A 27,232-nucleotide genomic window follows, 5' to 3' on the forward strand; every position below is an offset into this window, starting at 1 on the left:
TTCCCACTTCCGAATAATGAAACTTAGGTATCCATATATTACTTCAGATAAATAGATGGCACGCCACACAATTTCAGAACTATAAAATACCTAAAGTGGAGTTTCCAAAATGGGCTTTGGTTGCACCAAAGCAAAACATTCAGGTTAACTGAGACTATGCCATTGATTAACTTTTACCATGATAAAAAACTACAACCAAAAGACTAAGTTAGAAGGAGGAAGTAGTTTTACTCAGGGAACCAAGTAGCGTTTGAGATTCGTTTTATGAATTTAGAATCAGACACTGGTAAGTTATTTTTATGGTTTCATAAATTGTAATTTAGAAATTATTATTCCTGTTTTGTCTCCGTTACCTTGCTTCCTAACTTCTAAAAGGGACTAGCTTAGGAAATAGAAGGTAACAATGTACAATTATTAAATTGTTAACGTTTCTTAGGTGGCAGACATCCATTACCCCTTTATCATCTCATCCAACCTCCACAAACCCTCATGAGGTCAATAAAAGAATAACCCATTTACAGATTAGACAACTGAGCTTCAGAAAATTCAGGCATCTCACTCCAGGTCTAAGTATTGCTAAGAATGTGGCAGCCTGGGAAATGCACCCAGGTGTGATGGAGTCTGAAAATTGCATTTTCTCCATTTCATTACACATCTGGCGAGATGCTCACGTAACCCACTGCGAGATATTAACCTATAATTATAAAAATACAGGGGACTTTGTATGTCATGTGCCTGCATCTCACTCGTCAGTAAACCCCAGGGAGAACTCCGTGGTAACAGTGATCAGCTCTCCCGCCACCCAACCAGTCCTAACAGTGTCACTAAATTCTCAGAGTGGGGAGAAGGACATTGAAAATATTGGAAAGCTATTCAACACGTGCCTTTTATGCCTGTCTAATGGAGATGTCTGAGTCTGTACATTTTTCATGGTCTTCATCTGAATCCAGATAGTAAATGCTGTGTCAAGATTTAGAGCCCAGGAAATAAGTCCATTACCATTCTCCGTAGGTGCCACTTAGATGCTTCTAAGCCACATCTGTTGAGATGAAATGGCATTCCCGGGAATTTTGGCCACCTTGTGGCTGCACAATTGTTCCAGAATGTGGAAGCATGGGGCCAAAGTGAAGCCTGGAGCAGCCTGAGCTCTTTAAGTGGTCCTCTCCCAGCACCAGAACCAGAAGCATCATTGCCTGCTACCCTCGAGAAGGCAGAGCCACTGGGGCCCAGTCTGGCTGCCCCCAGCATCAATCAGATACTGGACATGTGATGCTAATGGGATTCACAGGCGATGTATTTTTTCTGAGACAAAGTCCCACATCCTGCCCAACTGGATCAGTGTGGTCGGGTAAATGCCATGTTACCCCACGAGGAACATCCCGACAAAGAAATGAGAATGTCCATCAGAGCCTCAGCCAACACACTGGAGAGAGGCTTCCTTCCACATGCCTCCTGCTCTTGCTGGCTCTGTCACCTGCGGTCATTTCTCACGGGGAGTCCTCTGACCTGCTCTCAGCCTGCTGTTACAGCAGCACGGGGGCTCCATGTGGGCAGCCGCTGAGAGAAAGGGCTCCTGGCTCTAAGGGGACTCAAATGAATTATTTTTTCTTTGTAGTTATGCTGTCCCTCGAACCATGTTTTATTTATTTCTTGGTGAAATCAATGTAAGAATTCACTTTTTTATCCTTTTTAAATTGCATTTTACTATTTTGACTATGAAAATCTGTGCAGGTCAAAAGTTAAAACCCCAGGCCCAGGAATTCTTAAATCTCAGTCTCATTCCTAGCTTCCCATCCTGTGCGGTCTTGTCTCTTGTATGTCGTCCATTCTCATGAGTTTCTGGGGTATCTTTCTTGTGCTTCTTTTTGCAAAAATAAGCAAGTCTATACAGACATTCATTTATTTTTCTATCTTTTTAAAAAGAGTAGCACACTTTCTCCACTTTTTTTCTTTTTTGCAGTTTGCTTAAAGGCCTATCTGGAAATCACTCTACATCAGTTCACAGAGACCTTCCTCATTCTTTTTCCGTCTGTGTAGACTCCTCTGTGTGGATGTAGCAGCATTTCTTCAACTTTTTCTAGTGGAGAGTTACCTGCTTTGTTTCACCTCCACCAGGAGATCCAGGAGTAAGCTGCTGTGCAGTGCAGGGTGTGGCCTGCCTGGGGGACGCACAGGGCACTTCCCATAAGTGAAGCTTGCTGAAAATATTAACCTGAGTCTAATCATGAGGAAACAAAAGGACAAATCAGACTGTGAAACGTTCTTCCATAAAGTCAAGACCAGGAAAGACAAAACAACAAATAAGAGGGAGCTGGGGAGTGAAGGAAATAAAGACACAGAGCTATCAATTCTATCTTGGGTCTTGGTTGGGTCCTGGATGGAACTGAAAAACAAAACGCTCTAAATGGCATTTAGGGAAAAACTGAGGCCCTTTGAATATGAATTGTGTACTAAATAATCCTTTAAATCCATGTTAACATCTTGGGGGTGACAATGGTATTGGCGTACTGTAGTTTGGGAGGCTTTTTTGATAAAGGATTTAGGGGTAGAAAAAAAAAGAAAGCGTTCTGAGAGATAGATGTAGGGTCCTGAGTAGGAAACATCTGCTACAGGACAGGTATTCAAGTTATATTTGATGAATAAGTGGATTGAAAGAATGGATAAACATAAAACATATATAAAAGTTAAAATGAAATAAAAATATTCACTGTCTTAACCACAGGAATTCTGAAAGTACAATTCATGTCTTCTTGTTCTCATAGGGATTTAAAAGACTAGCTCTCCTAGGTGTTCAAGTCAAAAGGTCCAGGTCAGTGCTAAACGCAGAACGTTCTACTAGTCATCAGCCTGCGGCTACTGGAGTCTTTCTGTCTCATCCTCCACCCCCCCCCATCATGACGTCTACAATTTACTTTCCCGTGGTTCAGGTAAAGAGAGTGCGCATGCGCGCGTGTGTGTATATGTGTGTGCGTGTGTGTGTGCGTGACAGTGATAGAAAGAGGGAGAAACCAACAGAGAGGGAAACAGGAAAGAAGCAAACGTGACTCCACACTGGCAGCCCGTAAGCCTGTAAATCCAGGTGAAAAGTATATGGATGTTCATTGTGCTGTTTTCTCATAGGTTTGAAATGTTTCAAAATCAACAAGTTGGAGGAAACTTTCTGTCTTAAGACAGAAAGCCTGAAAGGGGTTCTGCTCTTGGTTGGTCCCCCTTTTGCAACAGCACGAGGCTGTTGGAGAAATCCTTTTGTGGTCTCAGAATTCAGGCTCTTACTTTTGTTGTTAATTCAAGCAGATTTAAGCAAATGAAGTCAATTCTGAAGTGAAATGTGAGGCTCCCACAGTTTAGAATTTAGACCACGCCCACACTGTTCTTTGTTCTTTGCATTTTCTCTTCTGTGTTGGCTCTGCCTGTGGGTCCCGGGGGTCCCCGCCCCCTGCACGGGTGGGAGCTCTGAGCTTCAATGCAGACCCTATTCTAGGTTTCTAATGAATCCCAAAGTTCCCCTTGGTGTCGTGAGGAGAGAGCCCGTGTGTGTCCTGCACTAAGATGTGTATCCCCCGTGAAATCGGACACTGGGGTCCAGCCTGGAGCAGTTGAGTGGCTCCCACCTTTCCCAGAACACTGGGGACCTGGGGTCCCTTAAGCTTCCCGGCAGGAGGGGCAGGAGGTTTGGGTGACAGGTCCAGCGAGGACTTGCTCACCTATGAAGTGCCAGGATAGGCCTTTGTAGAATTGGGGCAAATCTCCCAGAAACCTCGCCAAGCAGGACCAAGGAGAGGATGGGGCCGGGATCCCTGATGCTGGGCTGCAATTAGGTTCCCTGGGTTCCCATTCTGAGGGCATTGAGCTGTGGTGACTTGGAGCCAAAGGCAGGACCACCGGACATGGCACCCATACACCTACGTGAAGGGGCCGCTGCCCCCAGAGACCGGGCTCGGAGGCAGTGAGAGTAGGGCCCTGGGGGGACCAGGATGTTCCCCCCAAGCGGTGCTTTGTGCTCTTTTCATCCTCTCCTCTCCCATCACCTTGGTCGAGAGGCTCTGTGTCACTCAGCTCTCCTTACAGAGCTGCTTTTCCTAAACTCCATTCAGTGTTCAGGGGGAAATTCGGTAGAACAGTGGATAATTAAATATCACGTTTCCTTAATTCTAAGGTGCTGGCAACTGTAATGTGCACCATTAACTTAATAACAGTTTTTCTGGAATTCATTGGACATGTCACGCCAACAGTGCTTCCCAGATGCACCCTGACTTCAGAAACGTTTTTTCAAAGCACCCGAATGCAAGGAAATACTGTGAGTTTGGGAAACACTGGGTTAGATTAGGTGTGTCTTTCCTGCAGACCTTTCCAAAGACTGGACCCGCTTAGAGGCGCTGCCGTTTCCACAGAGCTGCGACGGGCAGTTTGTCAAACTCAGGTCTGCAGCAGGGGCCTGGCTCCACCTCCCAGGGCCCTGGGTTGGCGCCCATCTGGAGACCTGAGTCACTCCATCAACCGTCTCTGCGCCGGTCCTAATTCTCCCAGGTCTGCTATTTGGGAGCTGCTGTGACTCTGGAGCTGGGGGACTTGTGCATCCAACCAGCCTGACCCTCAGCCCTCCTCTCTCCTGGGGAAGCTATTAGGTTCCCTGGTTTCCTCAGGGCACCCCCAGTGCAAACCGGCCATCAGGGGGACTCAGCATTGCGCAGCCCCGCATCGGTCCCGGGGTGGGGCGAGATGTGCCTTCACATCCTCCGGCCTCCAGGTTTCCGTATCCCAGCGCCTCTCAAGACCTCCTCGGCCCGCGGGATTCCAGAATCCAGGGCTTTTCCAGCCCTGACCCTAGGTTCCTCCAGGTCCTGTTTCTATGACCCGCTGTGATCCTAAAAGTGCTGGAAGGTGGAGCCTCCCCGCAGGCGACACCCACAGCCAAGCGGTGTCCTGGTACCTCGCGGCCTCAGCACGTACACGCACATCACGGGTGCACAGGCACAGGCTTGCGGAGAGACTGTTAGGGACGCAAGAGCTTGCGATCCGTTTATTCAGTAAATATTTCCTAAACGTCTTCCCTGTGCCAGGATCCGTCTAGGCTCAGAGACCCGGCATGGACCCCGCAGAAGGGGCACCTTGTATTCTGGGGTTGGGAAACGATCCAGACGACGTGGAATAACCGAGGAAACTGGCAGTGCAAGTGCCGAGGAGAAGAGAGAAGGCGGGAGCCGGGGCCGGGTGCGGAGCGAGCTCCCTGCGCGGCCGGGCCTGGGGCCCTGGTGGTGCCTCACAGGACGGTAGACGTCACCTGTAGGTGGGACCCTCCGCACGCTGAAATCCCCTCTGTCAAACTGCCCTGGGGTGGGGCAGCCCCGGAGTGGGGGGCTGTGGACATTTGGGGATCAGGGGCAGCACGAACTGGGCTCCCCTGGTGGAATCAGTGAACGCGGATGTGGTTTGCGAACACGGCCTCCCATAGGGACTCGGCCTTTAGTGGGCCTGTGCCTGTCGCCCACGAGGCCACCCACGCGGCTCAGGGCGTGAAGACCCCCGGCCAGAGGGACCAGCTCCCAGCAGGTGTGTCTCGGGGTCCGCGCCGGAAGCTAGGCCTGCAGTGTGGGATGCCGGGCCTTCTTCTCATCGTCCGTTTGCAGAGCTGGAAATGGAGAGGATTCAGGTCTCCTCCCCGGTTGGTCTGAGCCGGAACTCTGGCCCTTCTGGAATGTTCTTTCCTGTGCAGCATGTTCCACTGTAGACGCAGGATCCTTTCTCTCTTTAAAAAAAAAAACAGAAAATAGACCAACATGGAATTTACCAGAATTTGTTTGTCGAGCACAGACTTATTGCGTTACCACGAAGAGCAAGCACACCTACGTGTGATGTACGTGGTCCTGCATTCGGAATACTAGAGATAAAAACCAGATTTCAATCAGCGGCGCTACGTCATCGATCTCCCCTCTCTGTAGAAAGACGCTATTAGTAGATCCTTGTCATAAGAAGCAATAAAAATGGGGAAAACTGTTACAAAAGTGTGTCTGATTAGTAAGATATGTAATCATTTTGCATTTTGTGGTGTATGTGGTCTTCACCAAACTTTTCAAATTTGTAATTTCATGTCCTCATTCCAAATAAAAATCCACCTTTGTGCCTATTTCTATTGGTAATTTTGTATTCTTTTCCTTAAGAAAGTCCCCACTTTTTATTGAAGTTTAGCTGAGTCACAATTCTGTAGGGCAAGGCACTTTCTAACTTTCCTTCCTCATTATCGGAGTCCCTGGGAAAAGATCCAAAGGACTGACACTCAACACGTTTTGAGTGATTTCAGGGTCCTTGGGATAAGTTTATACCAATGCAGATCTTACTCATCGGGGGGCTCATTTAGAAAAGCAAAAGGAGCCCCGTGAAACTCAGCCTGAATCGTAACTTGGTGACTGGGAGTCACTGGGAGGAATGGGGACGGCTGTACCCGCTAGCCATTTGGGTTCCTGGGGCTTACTGGGGGACGGATGCTACTTGCGAGGGTGGCCTTGGGCTGCCCTGGGGACCTGGCAGTGGCCTAGCTGTTTCCGTCAGCACAAAGAAGTCAGGATACTGGGCTCCTTGCAGAGAGTGTGGGGAGTCTTTTCTCCAGGGGTCACCTGTTGTGAAATGGGGGTGCAGTACATTATCTGTGGGGTGTGCGAGTCTGGGATAACTTTCTTCAGATGCGGAACAGCCCTGCCAGTTTACTCCATCGCACTGTGTGTACCAGCATCCTCCACTCTCCGAGAATAAATTGGTTAATTTTGCTGAGTGCTTTGGAAATGTAAAGTGCTGTAAAAGGCTCACATTGTAAGAGGCCGCACATGTGTATGAGAAGGGAAAGGGTGCAGAGGGGGCTGCAGCATGCGGTTCGCCTAGTAAATTTCATGATTGCTTCTGGAAATTATGCTTTCTTATTTATAAGTCTTGTCAAAGAAATAAATTGAATGGAATCACCAGATGGCCCTAAATATTGTCTTTATTGCCTAGAACTGTCTTTAGAGAGCTCTTGCTATAGGAACGGGAAGTTTTAAGATGGGGTAGCCTGGGAGGGAAAGGGACACAGGCCTAATTCCAATGACTGTCATGACCATCTATTTATTTGCTCAGCGAGGTGAGGGGGAGACCATCTCATTTAGACTTATTAAAGGGTCCAAAAGTGTAATACTCTTCTAAAGGGTCACTATAAATATGACACATACTGTATTTCAGAGAGTTTATGGGAAAGGAAATTGAAATCTCCTAAAAATAGAATCGAATCTTGTCCAAACAATATTGGATACACCAAACGAGTGTTTCCGTTATTACATCTAACAGGCTGATATGCCAAGCTCATTTTTATAAAGCTTTAGTTTGTTTTCATAAATTTTGGACTTTGCTACAATTCTTAGGTTTCTTACAATTATCAGCCAGTGTGACACTGTTTTTAAAAGTGAAAATGAAAGACTCGTTTGTGGCAGGGCTGCCATCTCCTCCCGTCCACCCTGCTCTGTTCACTGGCACAGCTCCCGTGATCTGGGCCGGGCCGGGCCGGGCCGAGGGGTCAGGGTACGGATATTGACTGGTCTGCATGCGTCCTGCATCTGGGAACAGAAACAGTCTCCACCCTGGAAGCCCCTTATCCCAGTCTACAGAGCAGACTTGTGCCCTGGAGGTCCCCCTGCTGTCTTGAGACCAGGAGGGGTGGTAACTTCCAGGAATGAGACAGAGGACGAGAGATTTGCAGAGATGTGGACCCGGCACCCTCCAGCTTCCAGGCCACCTGCCTGCAGAATTCTGTTACACAGGGAAAGTTAAGCTTCACTCTGTTGAAGCTGCTCTTTGTAGGATTTTGTTACCTGCAGCTGAATGCATTGTCCTGAGATTATTTATCTACCAGGACAAGTTAGGGAAGAAACAGAATGGTCAGGAATTATTGTATAATAGCATGGCTGTGCTATTTCTAGTGTATCCACAGCCCCACAGACGCTAGGTGTGACACCTGGACAGGTGAGTGGAAGAAGGAAGTATGTACATTCTCAGTGTAATGCCTAACATCTGAGCATAGGCACCAATGCAGTCGAGACCATCCCTTTACAGGGTGGCTTGGCTCTGCTTTCTTCTTCTTCTTCTTTTTTTTAACATCTTTATTGGAGTATAATTGCTTTACAATGGTGTGTTAGCGTCTGCTTTATAACAAAGTAAATCAGCTATACATATACATATATCCCCATATCTCCTCCCTTTTGAGTCTCCCTCCCACCCTCCCTATTCTGATTTCTTCTTGCAGGAGGCCTTAGTATTCACAAAGGAATCTGTTTTATTTTTTTTTCTTTCTTTTTTTTTTAGTTTATAGGGCTCTTCACCGAGTAGTGTTTCTCCAACATGAGTGCTACATGGGCTCTCTGAAAAGGGTATACATTTTCTCAACAATCCCTAGTGTTGACATAAATTATTTTAATTTCTATTACTGGAAGATGTACACATATAAAGCTAGTATAAACCCTTTACACTTGCCATTATACACATAAAATTGAAAATTACGTGCAAGTAAAGCTTTACAATCAGTAATACTTAAATTAACAACATCAGTGTGTCGTTTGGTTTAAATTAAGTTGTTGCTCTCCGTGTGGATGCTGTTTGGACTTCTAGGGCTCTGTTTCTTTTGCGTTAAACATACTCTGTGTTATGTGGTGACAAAACCCCTCATCACCCCCCTCTCCCTTGAACTGTAGAGAAATACCCTTTCAGTCACCATGGTGTCGAATGGACCTTGCTTGTACAAAAGAATCACTGGTTAATAAATTCCAGTTATCTTTTTCTTATTAGCAGGCCACAGCCAGGGCCAACTCATCCATACACAGAGCTCTTATAGATCCTTACATTTTTAATTATAATTGACACAAAATTAAAAACGTATTGTGATGGGAACGATGCATGGGTTTCCAAGAGCGTCTTTTCTGTGGACGCTTCCTGGTCTGGAGGACATGCTTGTCAAGAAACGATCAACTTATTCTAGAGCCTTTGGGTCATAGCATCTAAAGACCAACTTTTCTTAAGAGTATGCAGATGTGAACTTGAATTAGTTTAGATATCCTTGTGAGAACATACTTATTACATTTATGAGGAAGTAGCTTTGGAATCTTTCTTTTATGATGATATATCCATGGCAGTAAGATTCCTTGTTTGGTCACCTCTCTGAGCTTGTTCGATGCAGGAGGCTTTCGCTGTTGGAAAGCCACAGGGATGACCTGCAGCCACAGAGCTGAGTCACTGAGAAAATAATTATTCATTATTGGGCATCTCTTCACAAACAAATGCAACAGTTTTAATCTCCCATTAAAATAAATTTTACTGTCCTCAAAATACTCAATTGACTTTTATGAATACATAATGCAATATTATAGTCTGAAATTTAAAAAATAAGTAAAAGGGCACATGGAGGAAAAAAAAATCCCTCCTCTACTCCCACAGACTAGACATGATTCCTTGTCCAACAACCAAGGCTACTTGGTTTTGTACATCTTCCAGGGGATTTGTGTTTTATGTACAATTCTGTACAGATGCTTTTACACATGTAGTGATTGACTATGCATTGCTCTGCACCTTCGCCTTTCAAATGTTTTTTACATACTATGTAACTTTACGGTCCTCGAGTTGACATAGGGGCCATGTATTCATAAAGGTCAGTTGCACAATTTAACAACTTTCATCTAGGGTCACAGTTTTGATGCTCCCCATCCCGTGACCATTTGGGATACTCTCAGTAGATTCCTAAAGATGACTTGATGTGGATTTGGGATTTATGAACAGACTCTACCTGGAACTTGGGGAATCAGTGATCAGCAAAGGAGTTTGAATACTTCTCCCATCTATGCTTTTTGAAATACTCACTTGTTCAGTGTGACTCTGGACCTTCATGCAGAGAGGACAAATGGAATCCCAACAAGGCTGCCCAGAGCCACAGCCCGAAGCTCATGAGCAGCTCCCTGGGGACGTAGGGGTGTGGCGCTGGGGGAGATGTGCGGTGCCTTCCACCCTGCACCTGCAAATGCCTCTCTCCGGTCCATTCAACACCTGCCTTTCTTGACATTCCTCCCTGTCTGCAATATGCTGTTTGTCTCACTTTCTTAATTGCTGGTTTAGTTGGTTCACTTTTTGAGTCAAACCAGCAGCGTTTCCCTGTTTCTGCCCCTTGGAGCTTTGGGCACACCCAGCAACTCCACCTGGTGTGTTTGTGCTGGCTGGTCCTCCCCCACCTCTCTGCAGGTCTCATCCCTCCTTCCCTCCCTCAGGGCCTTCCCCAAATGCCACCTTCTCCAGGAAGTCTGCCCGACCACCCTCCTCCCACCCAGCTTGTTCCTCTGACCCCCACCATCTCTGTTTCTTTTATACTTTTTCACGGCACATAGAGATGATTTGCTTATTTGTACGTTTACTTTTTATGGCATGACCTCTTCCTTCCTAGAAGAGAGGGGTCAGGGATCCTAGCCCATCCTGCCCCCGATGGATCCCACATTCCTGGAACAAGCATTTTTGCCATGTGAATGAGCACACGAGTGGGTTTCCAGGCCAGCGGCCAGAGGCCCGCTCTCCCCTAACAAACGGCCAGGAGCTCGCTTGGGCATCGCTGCCTACACAGCCACCTTCCCAGGTGAGAGATGACTGGAGCTGCCTGGGACTCTGGCCCTCCTTCCCCCAAGTTTCCTTTCAACCTTAATGTTTTAAATTATAAAACAAACTACTAGCAAGGGAGGCCATGAAGCCAGGAGGACTGTGGTTTCCAAGGAGAAAGGAGATGGAGAGGGAGGCAGTGTGCCCGAGAAGGGCTCCGTTCATTGTGTGAGGAGCATCCCGTGTTTGAAGGTGGCTTCTGTGCATGTCACTCCCGCGCTGTTAGAAGTTTAGTCTTTGTTAAATTATTTAGAGCTTTTGGGGGCTGCCAATCAGGACAGGATTAAAGCCGGATATTCCTTTCTTGGTCCTGTTGGCCTGCTGCTACATATTTTCAATAACAAAATATCTTCAGGAAGCACCCCTTCAACAGAAAAATAATTAGCATTTGATCAGATGAATTGTGCTGGGCGTGGCTCACCCTGGATCAAGCAAGAGTCAGACTTTTGCCATGTTCACTGGGGAGGAAATGCTCTGTGGAATGAAGCCAAGTATTATACTCATCTTCTTTCTCAGCAGTTTTCTTATCTGTATGAGGCCAGTTTATGGTGAAATGTGTTTCCTACCAAGTTGATGGATATATGCTTAATTTGAGGTTAGAATTATTTGAAAAATCATTAGGAAATTGTAAACAACTTGTAATGATCTTGGAAAAGCATTTATGTATAGGTCTTGTCTTAGCTTAAAACTTGTCTGTAAGGGCTTCCCTGGTGGCGCAGTGGTTGAGAGTCCGCCTGCCGATGCAGGGGACACAGGTTCGTGCCGCGGTCCTGGAGGATCCCACAGGCTGCGGAGCGGCTGGGCCCGTGAGCCATGGCCGATGAGCCTGCGCGTCCGGAGCCTGTGCTCTGCAACGGGAGAGGCCACAGCAGTGAGAGGCCCGCGTACCGCAAAAAAAACAAAAACAAACAGACAAAAATAACTTGTCTTTGGAGCCTATTACTTTAGGCAAGAAGAAAGAAGTCTAACTAAGCGTCATTGACAGTCTTTGCAGAGACCAGGTACCTCATCGGCCCTTACGAGCTATTTGTGGTGGACGTTACAACCCTATATAGTGCATTCCTAACCAGAATTTCTCACTGTGTCCACGAATTCTTGTAGTGTTACAATTAGGTGGTATATTCTACATGCTCTACGCATTCTGAATAGAGAAATTCCACGTTGCTCAATACCCTTTTTTGATGAAAATTCCTTCTAAGGAAAGATACCAGTAGCTGCCATTTCTCAAATGCTAAGCTTTTTATATATACCATCTCATTTAATTCTCACACTAATAAAAGAACTTGGATGTTATTACCAAGTATTTAAAGATGGGAAACAAAGGGTCAAAGAGGCCAATGCAGACCCAGGACCCACAGTCTCAACAGACGAGACCTAAAATTAAGGCCCTCTGATGAAAAAGGCTTTATTCTTAACCACTATGTACTCTGCTCCCAGAAGCAGAGGGAAGGGGAGTGGAGGGACGGAGTGTGGTTAATTATCAAATTCCAGCTACAGCTGGATGCTGTCACAGGCATTTTTATACGTTTATTTCTTCTTATGTGAGCCTCAAGGCAAGCCTGGATGAAATGATTGTAATAACTCCCATTTTCAGATGAGAAAGTAGAGGCTCAGAGAAGCATTCTTGAGGTCAGGCAGCCGATGCGCGGCCCAGCGGAATTTAAACCCAGAGCGGCCGTGCGCCCCGTCCCGGACGCTCGTTACCCTAGAGCTTGCCTCACCCCGCACTGAGGTTCTGTTAATTCTTGAACGTAATGCTCACCGATTGTGCGCCTTTGTCCTAAACTTCAAAATGAGTCCAGCACCCTTAGGTGTGCTGGGGAAACAAGAAACAAATTATGGAATTCATAAACACATCCTCCTCCTTGACTTGGACCACAACCCATCCCCAGTGGGCATTTTCCTAACTGTGTTCTGATTTGGGGTTTTCAAGTGAGCAGAAAAGACTTGTCATCACACACTGGCCACCCTGCAGAAGCTCCCCACTCCTGAGCCCCGCGGGCAGCCAAGCACCGGGCGGTCTCATCGAAGGGCCTGGGCCTCAGCGTGAGGGCTTGGGAGAACCGCAGATCATCTGGCCTTCTCTTCCTCCCTATGCAACTGAGCACCACTGTCCCCAGGGCTGCAGGCCCATCCTCTGTCCGGCCATCTGTCCAGTGGCCACCCGAGGGCCTGCCAGCCATGTGGCATGAGAACTGAGTGCCAGGCAGCTGGCTCGAGGCCGGAGTACTGGTGGATATGAGGCCTCACCCCTCTGAGCTCTCTCTTCTCTGAATCAGAAAGTAAATAAATATATTTATGTTTCAAGGGCACAAGGTCCCGACGGTCAGGCTTGTCTGAGGGGACCCTGTATGTTTCTGGGAGCCTCGGATGTCTTTCTTGGGTTTGTGGCGACCACCGGGCACCTGTCTAGTGAGAGGAAGTGGATGTACCCTCCATGTAGAAGCAACTCCGTAGCCAGGCGGGTGTGGAGGGAGGATGCTTCAGGGACGAGCTTGTCCGGCCGAGAAGCCAGCCCCTCACCGCCCTCCCTTCCACTTGACACAACACCTCTTGGGCTTCCTCTCCACCTCACAGGGTGGCCACCCAACGCTCTGAGCTGCAGAAGCAGGGCTGTAATCAAGGCGAAGGAGATGTGAGCAAAGTGAGTCCTTCCCTGCGATATCTGCAGCCTCTCAAAGTTGCTATCGATCAATCATGTACTGATTCGATCAACTCTCAAGCATCAGCTCCCAAAGTTTGCGTCAGCCAGGCGGAGAGGAGGCGTGCGAGGCCCTGGCCGCACATTTAAGGGGCTGCTCCCTCTCCGGTCACACAGGGCATTCCTCTACCTTGTGCCCTGGACACCAGGCTGGCCTCTCCTGGTCCCGGCCCTGGGCTGGTGCCTGCTTGTGTTGGTGGAGGCGGACAGCCCGTGCCTCTCCTCCCAACTCAGAGATGGCGCGTCACCACCTAATTCTAGATAACTGTCTGTCTCCAAAATCATCACCTACCAGGTCTCTGACTGTCTCCCAGAATCTGCCTTTGAGCCTGCTGGAGGGTCGACTGTTGGGTCCCCAGACAATCTGGGGCAGACTCCCCTCGCTTCTTTTCTGTGTGTCTTGCCCACTGTGGGGTTACCCTCAGCCTTGGCCATTTTTCAGTCTTGGGTCCACGTAGCTCTTCCACAGTCAGCATGGGCTACTATGACAAAATGCCACAGGCTGGGGGGCTTAAACAACAGGCATTTATTCCTCACAGTCCTGGAGGCTGGACATCCACGGTCAAGGTTCTGGCCAGTTCGGGTTCTGTTGAGAGCCCTCTTCATGGCCTGCCTTCTCTCTGTGTGCTCACACTACCTTTCCTCAGTGTATGTGTACGAAGAGAGAGAGAGAGAGAGAGAGAGAGAGAGAGAGAGAGAGAGAGAGAGCCCATCTTCTGGTGTCTCTTCTTATAGACACTAATCCTATTCTAGCCCTATCCTTATGACTTCATTTAACCTTAATTACATCCTTAGAGGCCCCGTCTCCAAATACAGCCACTGGGGATTAGGCTTTCAACATGAATTTTACAGGGACACAATTCAGCCCATAGCAAGGCCCAAGGGGGTGAGGGCAATCGTGGTTGTAGGTTTTTCTCCTTCATCACTTTAAATATGTCCTGCCACTCCCTTCTGGCTTGCAGAGTTTCTGCTGAAAGATCAGCTGTTAACCTTATGGGGATTCCCTTGTGTGTTATTTGTTGTTTTTCCCTTGCTGCTTTTAATATGTTTTAATATGGGAGGGTCTAGATAGATTTGGCTGGGAACCGTGCTTGCAGAATTATGGATTCGTTCTGAGTGGGGAAGAGATTGATCCAGTGAATGCCTGTATACAACACTGACAGAGGGGGTACAAGGGCAAATACTCCCAGTGATGTGGGCTCTTCTTCCAGCAAAGGAGGGACATCTTTCATCTGGCCACTGATCACAGGAGCTGAATTGGGGGGGGGGGGGCAAGACCCTTCCAGGGTCAGACAAAATCTATGGGCTCCAGACCTAAAATCCAGACCTATGGACCACACAGTCTTCCTTCCCATCCTTCCTAGTGGGCCTGGAGTCCACAAGGTCCGAACTGCTTGCTTCTATGAATTTAACTTAAGAAAATTCAACAGTCGTGCAAAGATGTATACACAAGCAGAATTTTGGGTGAGGAGAGGAATTCTTCCCAGGGTTATGAGAGCTGCATCCTGGCTAAAGCATCATGTATGGAGGTAATATTCACAAGGGCAGTAGCTTTGCCATCCTCTCCATCTGTGCCCTCTACCACTGCCCAGTGCTTGAATGGCAGTTCACTCATTCGGGGCATCAAAAATATTTGTCCAGGGCTTCCCTGGTGGTGCAGTGGTTGAGAGTCTGCCTGCCGATGCAGGGGACACGGTTTCGTGCCCTGGTCCGGGAAGATCCCACATGCCGTGGAGCAGCTGGGCCCGTGAGCCATGGCCACTGAGCCTGCGCATCCGGAGCCTGGGCTCCGCGACGGGAGAGGCCACAACAGTGAGAGGCCCGCGTACCGCAAAAAATAAAAATAAATAAAAAATAATAAAAAAAAAATTGTCCAATGAATGAATGAATGTATCATACAACAGATTCTTGCATTATTTCATAATATTTTTTGTATGTCATTTTAAAAATTATTTATTTATTTATTTGTTTATCTATTTATTTGGCTGTGCTGGGTCTTCCTTGCGGCACATGGGAACTCCGTTGCCGCGTGCAGGATCTTCCTTGCAGTGTGCGGGATCTTTCAGCTTTGGCATGCAAGATCTATTTCCTTGACCAAGGACTGAACCTGGACCCCCTGCATTGGGAGCGTGTTGTCTTAACCACTGGACCAGCAGGGAAATCCCTCATAATATATTATGATAAATGAAATCAGAAACAAATCTCTTTTTTTAAGTTGAAGTATAGTTGATTAACAATATTATATTAGTTTTAATATTATATTAGTTTTAGGTGTACAACATAGAGATTCAGTATTTTTATAGATTATACTCCATTTAAAGTTATTACAAAATAATGGCTATATTTCCCTTTGCTGTACAATATATCCTTGTTGTTTATTGATTTTATACCTAATAGTTTGTATCTCTTAATCCCATACCCCTAACTTGTCCCTCCCCACTTCCCTTTTCCTACTGGTAACCACTAGTTTGCTCTCTACTTTTGAGTCTGTTTCTGTTTTGTTGTATTCGTTCCTTTTATTTTATAGATTCCACTTATAAGTGACAACATAGAGTATTTATCTTTCTCTGTCTGACTTATTTTAATAAGCATAATACACTCCTGGTCCATCCCTGTTGTTGCAACTGGCAATATTTAATTTTTTATATAAATATCATATATTCTACTATATATATATATACATATATATTAATACATATATATACCACATCTTCTTTATCCATTCATCTGTTGACCAAGAGTTAGGTTGCTTCTGTATCTTGGCTATTGTAAATAATGCTTAGGAACGTTGGGGTTCATGTATCTTTTCAAATTAGTGTTTTCATTTTCTTTGTATATATACCCAGAAGTGAAATTACTGGGTCATATGGTAGTTCTATTTTTAGTTTTTTGAGGAACCTACATACTGTCCTCCATAGTGGCTGCACCAATTCACACTCCCATCAACAGTGCAAGAGTGTTCCCTTTTCTCCACATCCTTGCCAAAATTTGTTATTTATGGTCTTTTTTTTTTTTTTTTTTTTAATTTGTGGTCTTTTTGACGATGGCCATTCTGACAGGTGTGAGGTGATACCTCACTGTGGTTTTGCTTTGCATATCTGATTATTAGTGATGTTGAGCTTGTTTTCATGTGCCTGTTGGCATTCTATATGCCTTCTTCGAAAAACGTCTATTCAGGCTTTCTGCCCATTTTTTAAATCAGGTCATTTTTTGGTTTTGTTTTGTTTTTTGCTTTTTGATATTGAGTTGTATGAGCTTTTTATAAATTTTGGATATTAACCCTTGTCAGTCATGTCATTTGCAAATATTTATTCCCATTAAATAGGTTGTATTTTCATTTTATGGAAGATATCGTTTGCTGTGCAAAAGCTTTTAAGTTTAATTAGGTCCTACTTGTTTATTTTTGCTTTTATTTTCTTTGCCTTTGGAGGCCTATCAAAAAATAATATTGCTATGATTTACAGTGTTTTCTGCCTATGTTTTCTTTTTCTTTTTTAAATTAAGTATACTTGATTTACAATTTTGTGCTAATTTCTGCTGTATAGCAAAGTGACTCAATTATATTATACATATATATATATGTATTCTTTTTTTTTAACATCTTTATTGGAGTATAATTGCTTTACAATGGTGTGTTAGTTTCTGCTTTATAAAAAAGTGAATCAGTTATACATATACATATGTCCCCATATCACTTCCCTCTTGCATCTCCCTCCCTCCCACCCTCCCTATCCCATCCCTCTAGGTGGTCACAAACCACCTAGCTGATCTCCCTGTGCTATGTGGCTGCTTCCCACTGGCTATCTACCTTACATTTGGTAGTGTATATATGTCCATGCCACTCTCTCACTTTGTCACAGCTTACCCTTCCCCCTCCCCATATCCTCAAGTCCATGCTCTAGTAGGTCTGTGTTTTTATTCCTGTCTTACCTCTAGGTTCTTCATGACCTTTTTTTTTTTTTTTTCTTAGATTCCATATATATGTGTTAGCATACGGTATTTGTTTTTCTCTTTCTGACTTATTTCACTTTGTGTGACAGACTCCAGGTTCATCCACCTCACTACAAATAACTCAATTTTGTTTCTTTTTATGGCTGAGCAATATTCCATTGTATATATGTGCCACATCTTCTATATCCATTCATCTGTTGATGGACACTTAGGTTGCTTCCATGTCCTGGCTATTGTAAACAGAGCTGCAATGAACATTTTGGTACATGACTCTTTTTGAATTATGGTTTTGTCAGGGTATATGCCCAGTAGTGGGATTTCTGGGTCGTATGGTAGATCTATTTGTAGTGTTCTAAGGAACCTCCATACTGTTCTCCATAGTGGCTGTATCAATTTACATTCCCACCAACAGTGTAAGAGTGTTCCCTTTTCTCCACACCCTCTCCAGCATTTATTGTTTGTAGATTTTTTGATGATGGCCATTCTGACTGGTGTGAGATGATATCTCATTGTAGTTTTGATTTGCATTTCTTTAATGATTAATGATGTTGAGCAGTACTTCATGTGTTTGTTGGCAATCTGTATATCCTCTTTGGAGAAATGTCTGTTTAGGTTTTCTGCCCATTTTTGGATCGGGTTTTTTTTTTTTTTTTTTTATTATTGAGCTGCATGAGCTGCTTGTAAATTTTGGAGATTAATCCTTTGTCAGTTGCTTCATTTGCAAATATTTTCTCCCATTCTGAGTGTTGTCTTTTGGTCTTGTTTGTGGTTTCCTTTGCTGTGCAAAAGCTTTTAAGTTTCATTAGGTCCCATTTGTTTATATTCGTTTTTATTTCCATTTCTCTAGGAGGTGGGTCAAAAAGGATCTTGCTGTGATTTATGTCACAGAGTGTTCTGCCTATGTTTTCCTCTAAGAGTTTGATAGTTTCTGGCCTCACATTTAGGTCTTTAATCCATTTTGAGCTTATTTTTGTGTATGGTGTTAGGGAGTGTTCTAATTTCATTCTTTTACATGTACCTGTCCAGTTTTCCCAGCACCACTTATTGAAGAGGCTGTCTTTTCTCCACTGTATATTCTTGCCTCCTTTATCAAAGATAAGGTGACCATATGTGTGTGGGTTTGTCTCTGGGCTTTCTATCCTGTTCCATTGGTCTATATTTCTGATTTGGTGCCAGTACCATACTGTCTTGATTACTCTATCTTTGTAGTAGAGTCTGAAGTCAGGGAGCCTGATTCCTCCAGCTCCATTTTTCGTTCTCAAGATTGCTTTGGCTATTCGGGGTCTTTTGTGTTTCCATACAAATTGTGAAATATTTTGTTCTAGTTCTGTGAAAATGCCAGTGGTAGTTTGATAGGGATTGCATTGAATCTGTAGATTGCTTTGGGTCATAGAGTCATTTTCACAATGTCGATTCTTCCAATCCAAGAACATGGTATATCTCTCCATCTATTTGTATCATCTTTAATTTCTTTCATCAGTGTCTTATAATTTTCTGCATACAGGTGTTTTGTCTCCTTTGGTAGGTTTATTTCTAGATATTTTATTCTTTTTGTTGCAATGGTAAATGGGAGTGTTTTCTTAATTTCACTTTCAGACTTTTCATCACTAATGTATAAGAATGCCAAAGATTTCTGTGCATTAATTTTGTATCCTGCTACTTTACCAAATTCATCGATTAGCTCTAGTAGTTTTCTGGTAGCATCTTTAGGATTCTCTATGTATAGTACCATGTCATCTGCAAACAGTGACAGCTTTACTTGTTTTCCGATTTGGATTCCTTTTATTTCTTTTCCTTCTCTGATTGCTGTGGCTAAAACTTCCAAAACTATGTTGAATAACAGTGGTGAGAGTGGACAACCTTCTCTTGTTCCTGAACTTAGAGGAAGTGGTTTCAGTTTTTCACCATTGAGAATGATGTAGGCAGTGGGTTTGTCATATATGGCTTTTATTATGTTGAGGTAAGTTCCCTCTATGCCTGCTTTCTGGAGGGATTTTATCATAAATGGGTGTTGAATTTTGTCAAAAGCTTTTTCTGCATCTATTGAGATGATCATATGTTTTTTCTCCTTCAACTTGTTAATATGCTTTATCACATTGATTGATTTGCATATATTGAAGAATCTTTGCATCCTTGGAATAAACCCCACTTGATCACGGTGTATGATCCTTTTAATGTGCTGTTGGATTCTGTTTGCTAGTATTTTGTTGAGGATTTTTGCATCTATGTTCATCAGTGATATTGGCCTGTAGTTTTCTTTCTTTGTGACATCTTTGTCTGGTTTTGGTATCAGGGTGATGGTGACCTCATAGAATGAGTTTGGGAGTGTTCCTCCTTCTGCTATATTTTGGAAGAGTTTGAGAAGGATAGGTGTTACCTCTTCTCTAAATGTTTGATAGAATTCGCCTATGAAGCCATCTGGTCCTGGGGTTTTGTTTGGTGGAAGATTTTTAATCACAGTTTCAATTTCAGTGCTTGTGATTGGTCTGTTCATATTTTCTATTTCTTCCTGGTTCAATCTCGGCAGGCTGTGCATTTCTAAGAATTTGTCCACTTCTTCTAGGTTGTCCATTTTATTGGCATAGAGTTGCTTGTAGTAATCTCTCATGATCCTTTGTATTTCTGCAGTGTCAGTGGTTACTTCTCCTTTTTCATTTCTAATTCTATTGATTTGAGTCTTCTTCCTTTTTTTCCTGATGAGCCTGGCTAATGGTTTATCAATTTTGTTTATCTTCTCAAAGAACCAGCTTTTAGTTTTATTGATCTTTGCTATTGTTTCCTTCATTTCTTTTTCATTTATTTCTGATCTGATCTTTATGATTTCTTTCCTTCTGCTAACTTGGGGGTTTTTTTGTTCTTCTTTCTCTAATTGCTTTAGGTGCAAGGTTAGGTTGTTTATTTAAGGTGTTTCCTGTTTTTTATTTTTTATTTTTTTTTGTGGTATGCGGGCCTCTCACTGTTGTGGCCTCTCCCGTTGTGGAGCACAGGCTCCGGATGCACCGGCTCAGTGGCGATGGCTCACGGGCCCAGCAGCTCTGCGGAATGTGGGATCTTCCCGGACTGGGGCACAAACTCACATCCCCTGCATCGGCAGGCAGACTCTCAACCACTGCGCCACCAGGGAAGCCCTGTTTCCTGTTTCTTAAGGTAGGATTGTATTGCTATAAACTTCCCTCTTAGAACTGCTTTTGCTGCATCCCATAGGTTTTGGGCCATCGTGTCTCCATTTTCATTTGTTTCTAGGTATTTTTTGATTTCCTCTTTGATTCCATCAGTGATCACTTCATTGTTAAATAGTGTATTGTTTAGCCTCCATGAGTCTGTATTTTTTACAGATCTTTTCCTGTAATTGATATATAGTCTCATAGCGTTGTGGTTGGAAAAGATACTTGATATAATTTCAATTTTTTAAAATTTTCCAAGGTTAAATTTGTGACCCAAGATATGATCTATCCTGGAGAATGTTCCATGAGCACTTGAGAAAAATGTGTATTCTGTTGTTTTTGGATGGAATGTTCCATACATATCAATTAAGTCCATCTTGTTTAATGTATCATTTAAAGCTTATGTTTCCTTATTTATTTTTATTTTGAATGATCTGTCCATTGGTGAAAGTGGGGTGTTAAAATCCCCTACTATGAATGTGTTACTGTCGATTTCCCCTTTTATGGCTGTTAGTATTTACCTTATGTATTGAGGTGCTCCCTATGTTGGGTGCATATATATTTACAATTGCTATATCTTCTTCTTGGATCGATCCCTTGATCATTATGTAGTGTCCTTCTTTGTCTCCTCTAATAATCTTTATTTTAAAGTCTATTTTTTCTGATATGAGAATTGCTACTCCAGCTTTCTTCTGATTTCCACTTGCATGGAATATCTTTTTCCATCCCCTCACTTTCAGTCTGTATGTGTCCCTAGGTCTGAAGTGGGTCTATTGTAGACAGCCTATATACGGGTCTTGTTTTTGTATCCATTCAGCCAGTCTGTGTCTTTTGGTGGGAGCATTTAATCCATTTACATTTAAGGTAATTATCGATATGTTTGTTCCTATTCCCATTTTCTTAATTGTTTTGGGTTTGTTATTGTAGGTCTTCTCCTTCTTTTGTGTTTCTTGCCTAGAGAAGTTCCTTTAGCATTTGTTGTAAAGCTGGTTTGGTGGTGCTGAGCTCTCTCAGCTTTTGCTTATCTGTAAAGGTTGTAATTTCTCCTTTGAATCTGAATGAGATCCTTGCTTGGTAGAGTGATCTTGGTTGTAGGTTTTTCTCCTTTGTCACTTTAAATATGTCCTGCCACTCCCTTCTGGCTTTCAGAGTTTCTGCTGAAAGATCAGCTGTTAACCTTATGGGGATTCCCTTATGTGTTATTTGTTGTTTTTCCCTTGCTGCTTTTAATATGTTTTCTTTGTATTTAATTTTTGACAGTTTGATTAATATATGTCTTGGCATCTTTCTCCTTGGATTTATTCTGTATAGGACTCTGTGTGCTTCCTGGACTTGATTAACTATTTCCTTTCTCATATAAGGGAAGTTTTCCTTTTCTATTCTTTTTCTATTCTTTTTCTATTCTTCTTCTAGGACCCCTGTAATTCGAATGTTGGGGCATTTAATGTTGTCCCAGAGGTCTCTGAGACTGTCCTCATTTCTTTTCTTTTCTTTTTTTTTTTTTTTCTTTATTCTGCTCTGCAGTAGTTATTTCCACTATTTTATCTTCCAGGTCACTTATCTGTTCTTCTGCCTCAGTTATTCTGCTATTGATCCCTTCTAGAGTATTTTTAATTTCATTTATTGGGTTGTTCATCATTGCTTGTTTCTTCTTTAGTTCTTCCAGGTCCTTGTTAAATGTTTCTTGCATTTTCTCTATTCTATTTCCAAGATTTTGGATCATCTTTACTATCATTATTCTGATTTCTTTATCAGGTAGACTGCCTATTTCCTGTTCATTTGTTAGGTCTGGTGGGTTTTTACCTTGCTCCTTCATCTGCTGTGTGTTTTTCTGTCTTTTCATTTTGCTTATCTTACTGTGTTTGGGGTCTCCTTTTCACAGGCTGCATGTTTGTATCTCCCGTTGTTTTTAGTGTCTGTCCCCAGTGGCTAAAGTTGGTTTAGTGGGTTGTGTAGGTTTCCTGGTGGAGAGGACTAGTGCCTGTGTTCTGGTGGATGAGGCTGGATCTTGTCTTTCTGGTGGGCAGGTCCATGTCTGGTGGTGTGTTTTGGGGTGTCTGTGGCCTTATTATGATTTTAGGCAGCCTCTCTGCTAATGGGTGAGGTTGTGTTCCTGTCTTGCTAGTTGTTTGGCATAGGGTGTCCAGCACTGTAGTTTGCTGGTCGTTGAGTGAAGCTGGGTGTTGGTGTTGAGATGGATATCTCTGGGAGATTTTCACCATTTGATATTATGTGGAGCTGGGAGGTCTCTTGTGGACCAGTGTCCTGAAGTTGGCTCTCCCACCTCAGTGGCACAGCCCTGACTCCTGGCTGGAGCACGAAGAGACTGTCCTCCACACAGCTCAGAATAAAAGGGAGAAAAGAAAGAAAGAAAGAAAGAAAGAAAGAAAGAAAGAAAGAAAGAAAGAAAGAAAGAAAGAAAGAAAGAAAGAAAGAAAGAAAGAAAGAAAGAAAGAAAGAAAGAAAGAAAGAAAGAAAGAAAGGGAGAGAGAGAGAGAGAAAGAAAGAAAGAAAGAAAGAAAGAAAGGAAGGAAGGAAGAAAGGAAGGAAGGAAGAGGATAAAATAAAATAAAGTGAGATAAAATTAAATAAGTTATTAAAATAAACAAATATTATTAAGAAAAAATTTTAAAAAGTGAAAACAAAAACAAAACGGATGGACAGAACCCTAAGACAAATGGTGAAAGAAAGCAATGCAGACAAAATGTCACACAGAAGCATATACATACACACTCACAAAAAGGGAAAAAAATAAGATATCTTGCTCCCAAAGTCCACCTCCTCAATTTAGGATGGCTCGTTGTCTATTCATGTATTCCACAGATGCAGGGTACATCAAGTTGATTGTGGAGCTTTAATCCGCTGCTTCTGAGGCTGCTGGTAGAAATTTCCCTTTCTCTTCTTTGTTCTCACAGCTCCCGGGGTTCAGCTTTGGATTTGGACCCGCCTCTGCGTGTAGGTTGCCGGAGGGCAACTGTTCTTCGCTCAGACAGGATGGGGTTAAAGGAGCTGCAGATTCACGGGCTCTGGCTCACTCAGCCCGGCGGGGAGGGAGGGTCACGGAGTGCCGTGCGGGCCTGCGGCGGCAGAGGCCGGCGTGACATTGCACCAGCCTGAGGCACGCCGTGCGTTCTCCCGTGGAAGTTGTCCCTGGATCCTGGGACCCCGGCAGTGGCGGGCTGCACAGGCTCCCTGGAAGGGGGGTGTGGATAGTGACCTGTGCTCGCACACAGGCTTCTTGGTGGCGGCAGCAGCAGCCTTAGCGTCTCATGCCCGTCTCTGGGGTCCGCGCTGTTAGCCGCGGCCGCGCCAGTCTCTGGGGTCCGTGCTTTTAGCCGCGGCTCGTGCCGTCTCTGGAGCTCCTTTAAGCAGCGCTCTGAATCCCCTCTCCTCGCGCACCAGGAAACAAAGAGCGAAGAAAAAGTATTTTGCCTCTTCGGCAAATCCAGACTTTTCCCCGGACTCCCTCCCGGCTAGCCGTGGCGCACTAACCCCTTCAGGCTGTGTCCACGCCGCCAACCCCAGTCCTCTCCCTGCGCTCCGACTGAAGCCCGAGCCTCAGCTCCCAGCCCCGCCCGCCCCGGCGGGTGAGCAGACAAGCCTCTCGGCCTGGTGAGTGCCGGTCGGCACTGATCCTCTGTGTGGGAATCTCTCCGCTTTGCCCTCCGCACCCCTGTTGCTGTGCCCTCCTCCGCGGTCCCGAAGCTCCCCCCCTTCACCACCCGCAGTCTCCCCTCGCGAAGGGGCTTCCTAGTGTGTGAAAACTTTTCCTCCTTCACAGCTCCCTCCCACTGGTGCAGGTCCCGTCCCTATGCTTTTGTCTCTGTTTATTCTTTTTTCTTTTGTCCTACCCAGGTATGTGGGGACTTTCTTGCCTTTTGGGAGGCCTGAGGTCTTCTGCCAGCGTTCAGTAGGTGTTCTGTAGGAGTTGTTCCATGTGTAGATGTACTTCTGATGCATCTGTGGGGGGAAGGTGATCTCTGCGTCTTACTCTTCCATCATCTTCTCCTGTCTCCTATGCATTCTTTTTAATATTATTTTCCATTTTAGTTTATTTTGGGACATTGAATAGAGTTCCCTGTGTCATACAGTAGGACCTCGTTGTCTATCCATTCTATATGTAGTAATTTGCATCTACTAACTCGGAACTTCCAGTCCATCCCTCCCCTCCCCCTTGGCAACCACAAGTATATTCTCTATGTCTGTTGGTGTGTTTCTGCTTCATAGATACATTGATTTGTGTCATATTTTAGATTCCACACATGAGTGATATCATATGGTATTTGTCTTTCTCTGTCAAACTTACTTCATCTAGTATGATAATCTCTAGGTCCACCCATATTGCTGCAAATGACATTACTTTGTTCCTTTTTATGTTTGAGTAATATTCCATTGTATAAATATACCACACCTTCTTTATCTATTCATCTGTCGATGGACATTTAGTTTGCTTCCATGTCTTGGCTACTGTAAATAGTGTGTCAATGAACATTGGGGTGCATGTATCTTTCTGAATTATGGTTTTCTCTGGATATATGCCCAGGAGTGGGATTCCTGGATCATATAGTAATTCTATTTTTAGTTTCCTGAGGCACCTCCATAATGTTTTCCATAGTGGCTGCACCAGCTTCCATTCCCACCAACAGTGTAGGAGGGTTCCCTTTTCTCCATACCCTCTCCAGCATTTGTTACTTGTAAGCTTTTTAATGATGGCCATTCTAAGTAGTGTGAGGGGTACCTCATTGTAGTTTTGATTTGCATTTCTCTATAATTAATGATGTTGAGCATCTTTTCATGTGCCTATTGGCCATGTGTATGTCTTCTTTGGAGAAATGTCTATTTTTCACCTGTGTTTTTTTGTTGCTGTTGTTGAGTTGTATGAGCTGTTTGTATATTTCTTTTGCTATGTCCGCCTATGTTTTCCTCTAGGAGTCTTATGGTTTTCAGCCTTACATTTAGTCTTTAATCCATTTTGAGTTTATTTTTGTGTATGGTGTTAAAGAGTGTTCTAATTTCATTCTTTTATGTGTAAGCTGTCCAGTTTTCCCAGGACTACTCTTTGAAGAGATTTTCTTTTCTCCATTATCCTCCTTCCTTCTGTTGACTACAGGCTATGTTTGTCCTTCTTTTTCTAATTCCTTTTTTCTAATTCCTTTAGATGCTAGGTTAGATTGTTTATTTGAGATTTTTCTTGTTCCTTGAGGTATGCCTCTATTGTATTCTTTTGAATTTTCATTTTTCTCAATGTATTTTCTGATTTCCCCTTTTATTTTTTTCATTGACCCATTGAATTTTTTAGTAGAGTGTTTTTCAGTCTCCACATGTTTGTTTTTCCCTTTTTCTTCCTATAATTGATTTCTAGTTTCATACTGTTGTGGTTGGAAAAGATGTTTGACATAATTTCTATTGCCTTAAATATGCTGAGATTTGTTTTGTGGCTAGCATGTGGCCTATCCTGGAAAGCATTCCATGTGCACTTGAACATAATGTACATTGTGCTGTTTTTAGATGGAATCTCTTGTAGAGATCTATTAAGTTCAACTGGTTTAATGTGTCACTTAAGGCTCCTCTTTCCTTGTTAATTTTATGTCTGGATGATTTGTCCATTAATTAAGTGGTATGTTAAAATCCCCTTCTATTATTGTATTACAGTCAATTTCTGCCTTTATACCTGTTAATATTTGCTTTATTTAGTTGCTCCTTTATTATGTGCCTATATGTTTATGGATATTCTATCTTCTTCTTATATTGATTCATTTATTATTACATAATACTCTTCTTTGTCTTTTATTATAGACTCGGTTTTAAAGTCTACTTTGGCTGATAGGGTGTATTGTTACCCCTACTTTCTTATTGTTTCTATTGATGAAATAAAATTCATATTTTATGGCAAGATGAGGAAAAGTTAAACATAAATTATTCCTTTGCCGGAGTGGGTCTCCTCGTTCCCCGTTAGTGTGTATTGTGTATCTGCATTAACCAGACCTCCTTAGGAGAGAATCTTCCTTCTTAATCTCATCAAGGGTCACAACTCCTTTAGAGAGAACCTTCCTTCTTAATCTTGTGGGGGTTCCCTTGTATGTGATTTTTTGTATTTCTCTTATTGCCTCTAGAATTCTCTCTTTATCTTTAACTTTTGCCATTTTAATTATGATGCCTCTTTTTGTGGGTCTCTTTGGGTTCATCTTGTTTGGAACTCCCTGTAATTCCTGTACTTGAATATCTGTTTCCCTCTTTAGCTTCAAGAAGTAGTCAGCCATAATTTCATCAAATACATTTTCTACCCTTTCTCTCTCTTCTTCTTCTGGGATCCCTGTAATGTTGGTACGCTTGATGCTGTCGCAAAGGTCCCTTAAAGTATCAATTTTTTTAAATTTGTTTTTCTTTTTGCTGTTCTCATTGCACAATTTCCATTATCCTATCTTCCACCTCATATATCTTCCAGATCACTTATGCCTTCTGCTGTCTCACCTAATCTGCTGTTAATTCCCTCTAGTATATTTTCCATTTCAGTTATTGTGTTTTTCAGCTCACACTGGTTCTTTTTTTTTATATATTTTCTAGTTCTTTGTTAAAATTTTCACTGTGTTCATTTATCCTTTCCCCAATTCAGTTAGCATTCTCAGTACCATTGCTTTGAAATCTTCATCAAGTGAATTATTTATCTCTGTTTAATTAGGATTTTTTCAGGTTTTTTTTTTTTTTGTTCTTTCATTTGAAACATATTCCTCCATCTTCCCATTTTGGTTAACTTTCTCTGTCTCAAGGA

This window comes from Monodon monoceros, unplaced genomic scaffold (assembly GCF_005190385.1).
Source record: "Monodon monoceros isolate NGI ecotype Baffin Bay Population unplaced genomic scaffold, NGI_Narwhal_1 Super_Scaffold_12, whole genome shotgun sequence".
NCBI classification, from domain to species: domain Eukaryota; kingdom Metazoa; phylum Chordata; class Mammalia; order Artiodactyla; family Monodontidae; genus Monodon; species Monodon monoceros.